Source organism: Lepisosteus platostomus, chromosome 5, assembly GCF_059453375.1.
Source record: "Lepisosteus platostomus isolate fLepPlt1 chromosome 5, fLepPlt1.hap1, whole genome shotgun sequence".
NCBI classification, from domain to species: domain Eukaryota; kingdom Metazoa; phylum Chordata; class Actinopteri; order Semionotiformes; family Lepisosteidae; genus Lepisosteus; species Lepisosteus platostomus.
In genome coordinates this window covers 63558468-63564136 of record NC_142615.1, presented here as the reverse complement: position 1 = coordinate 63564136, position 5669 = coordinate 63558468, and the positions used below count along the sequence as shown (strand labels likewise).

General features: G+C 47.4%; 1 non-coding gene and 1 pseudogene across 1 annotated transcript; one reads left to right on the top strand and one right to left on the bottom strand.

Annotated features, from left to right (window-relative positions):
- The first annotated feature begins 2424 nt into the window (after nt 1–2424).
- LOC148670997 (5S ribosomal RNA) lies at nt 2425–2543 on the top strand (annotated as a pseudogene).
- A 624-nt stretch (nt 2544–3167) lies between these two features.
- Nucleotides 3168–3330, bottom strand: LOC148670996 (U1 spliceosomal RNA). Its single transcript, XR_015938717.1, has one exon. It is a non-coding gene; the product is annotated as a U1 spliceosomal RNA (small nuclear RNA).
- Nucleotides 3331–5669: the final 2339 nt, after the last annotated feature.

The window sequence follows — 5669 nt, the reverse complement described above, 5'->3', positions numbered from 1 at the left end:
AACGTTTTCACATGTAGTTAAGTTATTACTTGGTTTTCAAAGTGCAATGAAATACAATATTGTTGTTGTTGCTGTTCTTGTTGTTTTTATCCCGTAAAGCGTTTTGAGAAGCCACCTTTAAAGGTGAAATATACTATAAAAGCGCTGATTCTTACGGAATGTGTTCCGCCGGGGATTGAAAATTTTTTTCAGCTAACAAGGCTCGCCAGCTATTGTGAATTGAAACCTGTTTTTCTAGCTTTTAAAGTCGTGCGATGTGTAAGCCACAATTCAAATAGAGAAAAAAGAGCTGACTGACAAGATTTAAGATGTGGCTGTCAATGTTGGATTAAAAAAAACACATTGCCTGAGGTTTGTTGCATTGCTTGAAAAATAACTTTATTTCAAGAGACTGGATAAGTAATTCAAGTGTTTTTTTTAACTTCCTGTAAAAACAACTAATAATTTAACTATATGTGCAAACGTTTTATGATAAGTCGCCGTTGTGAATGTCTGTGGACATGTGCTGGCTGGACAGGAGGCTCCACTGTACACAGAGATGGGCGGGTGGAGGGGACAAGCCTCTTAGTGAGCCGAAAATCTCATCAAGAATCAGTTTCAGCAACAGGGCTGGGCGCATTGTTCCATTCTCCGACCACTCTCGGTGTAAACAAGTCCCTCCTGGTCTCTGCTTGAAATGCACTTTCCTGCGTTTGCTTTGGTGTAACTGGCTTCCCCTGCATGGGCGAATTTGAAGAAGATCCTTAGTAAGTCATTGAAGAAAACCGAGAAGAGGTCGGAGTGGCCTCTGTCGTTCATCAACCATCCAGGCAGGCAGTACTCCTCCTATTCTGCCAGGACCCGGAATCGAACCGGGGTTGTTGCGGCCACAACACAAAATACTGACCACTATGCGATCACAGCGAGTTACTGAGACAGACGCAGAGGGGTGGGAAGGATGTACTCTCTTCGTGTGACACTAGTCGGAAAAGTCCTGACGTTTTATTTCAACTGAGCCCTAGTATACATCGACCCTTCGACACTCTGAGTGCCAACTCTCTTGTGTGTTTTCTCCACCAAGCAGCTGGAGTGCAATGGCCGAGCCTCACCCTGGGTGAACCTCCTTCTTGATCAAGGTATCTCCCCTGCCAGGTAAGTATGAGTTGTACAAGCCCCTGCAAGCGGCCCGCACCCAAAGCACAAAGCGCGCAGCCTAGGCCAGCACCTTGTCCCGCACGCCGCCGCCTCCGTCTCTTACCCGCTCTCCAGAACCTGCTGCCTTCTGTGCTCTCTCGGCACCGCTGCAGCGCACACAACTCCCGTCTCGTCTCGTCTCGTCTCGGGGGCCGGCTTCAAAGACAATACAGCAAACACAGCGGGACGGGGGAAGAAGAGGACACGACACATGCAGGTACATTCAGCTCCGGTGGGAACGAGTCATTTGTCGGTCTTTTCAAGTGCTGGGAGCCGAGTAATCCTTCGCTTGTATCGTTTCTCCCCGGTGACTAGATCTCACCCTGCGACTCTTGACTCGGCTCACCCACGGCAGCCCAGCAGGTGTGAGCCTAGCCGGCACCTGGATGGGAGATTCCCCCCGGAAAAGCTCAGGTTGCTGCTGCTTCTCCAAGAGGTGTGACTGGGACCAGTAGGGAGCTCACTGTGGCTTTCTTATGCCCCAGCATCCTGATGGCGACACTCTGCTGCACAAACAGGCGCCGTCCTTCGGGGAAGGCGTAAAACCGAGGTCCCAACCCTCCTTGGCCATGAAGAAATCCCAGGGCGTCTCTCAAAAAGAGACGCCGGGGGTGTCACTCTGGTGTTAGTGTTCCCCTTTACCAATCAGTCGGAGTCTCCTCCTAATCCCCGTCTCATATGTAACAATCAATGACAAGGCCCCCCTTTCCCGCGATATTGTACTTGTCTCCTGGCCGCTGGCTGGCGCCGTGAGATTTAGTACTCGCGCAAGAGACCGGGGGCAGAGCGCGAACGCGGTCCCCCGCCCCCCACAAAGTGTGCGCTCCAGGTTCCCTCTCGGGGCTCTGCAACACAGCGGAAAGGCAGCGAGAAGGAGCCTCTTGCTCTGACGCCGCAAGGCCACAAGAGGGCGGAGGCGCCGCGCGCCCGGCCGACGTGTTGGACTGGTGTGCTTTATGTGCTGAAATAAACACGCGACAGCCCAGAAAGGTTTTCAGAGTGCTGTGCACTGGCGGTTTTTGTCTTGTGAAGACTTGCCTTGTGCTCCTCCATGCAGTTTGTTTGTTCTCCTCCAGTGCGGGACAAGCCAACACAAGGGAGCACATTCGCCAACATCCAGGTACGCAATGCGATTTGGAAAGAAGCTCCTTTCCAAAGAGTTGCACACGAACGATCCTTCAGTCCCGCTCAGGAGGCACGGAGCCCCAGCCACACACAGCTTCAAGTAGCGAGTCAGGCACCTCTGCTTTCACTTGTGGCCTCACCACCCTGAACGCGCCTGATTTGGTCTGGTTTTGGAAGCTAAGCAGGGTTGGGCCTGAATAGTACTTGGATGGGAGACTTCCTGGGAATACCAGGTGCTGCAAGCTTTTGCTCTCTCGGCCAGCAGGGGTCGCCGTTGGTGCCGTAGGATTTGGGAAGAAAACCTGGAGGATGGAAAGATGATCTATAGCCTCATCTCTAGAGATGTTTTGTTGCTATGGCATGTGTGTGACCCATATAAAAAAAAAACCCGTTTGTAAAACGAATATCGAAGCTGCCTCTAAATCTGCAAATAAAGATGAGTCGATAAACCACTTGTTTTTCGTATAACTATACATATATTCATTTATTACTGATTTCATTCATTGAGCACGGATACAATAGAGGTTCAGCCATTCACTGTTTGACATATCTGCACTGGTACAGAACCTAGCAATCAGAAAATGGGTGAAACTGTCTTTAGAATTAGCATACAGCACTGAGGCCCCCATGACCAAATAAAGGCTAACCTCGATAATCAGCCTAAATAATGCAGACTACAGCAAAACGACTGACTTTGAAAAGGGAATGAATGTCCGGAAGGAGTAGTGTAACCAGCTTGAAATGCTTCTCCGGACCTCTAACTAAAAGAAACCGGGAACCAGCAGTGGCATCGACTCCTTTCGAACTGGGATCCTATCGCAGCTCGTGGTGTCCTAACTCTCCCGTATCTGATATTGGACCAAGCACATCAGGGGAGAGCCCTAACGCAGTCCCCCACTACCAGAAATTATGCAGTCGAGATTCCCACATTTGGGGAATTCGCAGGGGTCAGCACAGCCGGGTGCAATGGCTGAGACTCGCTCTGGGTGAACCTCCTTCTTGATCAAGGTATCTCCCCTGCCAGGTAAGTATGTGTTGTACAAGCCCCTGCAAGCGGCCCACACCCTCAGCACTAATCGCGCAGCCTAGGCTAGCTCCTCGCCTGGCTGGCTCCGTGAGATTTAGTACTCGCGCAAGAGACTGGGGGCAGAGCGCGAAGGCAGCCCCCCGCCCCCCTCTAAATGTGCGCTCCTGGTTCCCTCTCAGGGCTCTGCAACATAGCGTCCCGGCGCTTCCTCCTCGCCGCCCGGAGGCGATGTGCGTCTGGCCGATTTGTTCAATTGGTGCTGTTTCTGTTTTGAAATAAAACGCGCCAGCCAAGAATTGTTTTCAGAGTGCTGTGCACTGGAGGTTTTTGTCTTGTGAAGACTTGCCTTGTGCTCCTCCAGTGCGGGACAAGCCAACACAAGGGAGCACGTTCGCGAACATCCAGGCACGCATTGATTTCGAAAGAAGCTCCTTTCCAAAGAATTGCAAATAAACGATCCTCCAGTTCTGCTCAGGGGACACGGAGCCCCCGCCACACAATGCAACGGGAGTATAAATGATGTCTCCCGCCAGCCATTCGACAATCATTTTTCATGGGTGAATATGGTTTTCTGGGGGGTTGCAATGTTCGTCATTATTGGACATTCCTGGTGATTCTGACACGTGTTAAACACTCGCATTTCCTGCAATTATAAAAAGGGTTAAGTTTCAGTTTCGCTGACAAATCGAATCAACCTTCACGGAGAGAAGAAAGGAAACACAATGTTTCGGCTGTGGAGCTCAGTACCGATAACACTGCTGATCATGATGGAGTAGAAACAAGTGATGTATTGGCAGCTTTATCTGGGGCGAGAAGTCCTGGAACAACTACAAAAATGTTAGGATGCAGAGGAAGAAATATTTTTCCACCTCACCTCACCCAATCCTGCTGCATTAACGAAGCTGAAGTTGGCTTCTTATTCGCGTTTTTCGTTCCACCTTATTAGGTGCTGTGATGTTATGCCGCCTTTCGCCTGTAGATGGCTCTCTATAGTTATTTTTAAAAATACTAATCCGAGTGGATGACTGGACATAGCCTCAGTAAAGGGGAATATGTACATAATGATTATCCAAATTGCATTTTTGTATGAAACACATTTAAGAAAATCGAAAACCAATTTTCAAAACTCACAATAACACAAACTGGCATGTTAGACGACAAGTAAATAAGACAAAAGCAAACCATTCATTCACTGGCATTTTCTGCATATTTACCACGACCTTGCCTTCTGATTGTTAAAAGTCTCAAAATCTTGCATTTTGCAAGAAATGTTAATATAGCAGTCTACAATGGGACATTTAGAACATGGCATGTGAGAATATGGTTAACCGAAGATGAGCAAAGGGTGATGGCACTTTCTGCTTATTGCTATGACCCTCCCTCCTGATTATAAAATAGTCTCACAATTCTGCCACTGAGGTAATGTGACAAATTATGAAAATCATTAAGTATAAGAAAATGTACTGTACCATTTTTTCAATATGACCTTCTGAACATGTAAGGATTAACAGTTAACAAAATAGCACCCCTTCTGCTGATTTACTTTTTCCCTCCTTCCTTGTCACCAGAACATCTTAATATTCCGACACTAAGGTAGGAGAGACAAAATCACTTATCATGTACATTTGTAATTACGACACGTCACTGTTGCATTTCTGCGTTGTGACATGCAATACCCACAGTGGAAATTCATAGTTGTGATTATAGGAATGTTACATATCAGGTGGGTAGCTGCGTCAGCATGCGTAGGCTGTAAAGGAACAAGTAAAGGATTATTCCATGTTGAAAAGAGAAGAAAGGAAACACACCGTTTCGGCTGTGGAGCCTTCTTCAGGTGTGAGAAAGACAGGGCAGTATGCAAAGATTATTATCCTTTTATCTTTGCTGATTGCAGTTTATCTTTGATGACAGCATCAAAGATGTTAAGGAATTTTTACACCTAATAAACAGACACTTTTTTTGAACACCCTTATTTACTGTTAACAAAAGAGCTGACACGTATTATGTGTGAAAAAAAGCTGCTAAACAGCTCGACCTGCTGCCCCCTCTGAAAGACACAGTCACTCAGAATTATTGAAATGGCGGATGGTTTCAAAAGTACACTGGTAGAGCGCGTTAAGATGAGCAGATGCTTTTCATTGCAATTAGGTGAGTCTGTAATCGATTTGGCCAATTCACTCGTTTATGTTAGATATGAGTTTGAGGGTATGTCCCATGAGGACTTTCTGTTCTGTAAACCGCTACCATCAGGAACAGGAAAGCAAGAGCAATGAAAAGCTGCACAGCGCTGTGAAAGAAAATACAGAGAAGTGAAAGGCAGTCCTTTCTCTAAGGAGGTAGAAGA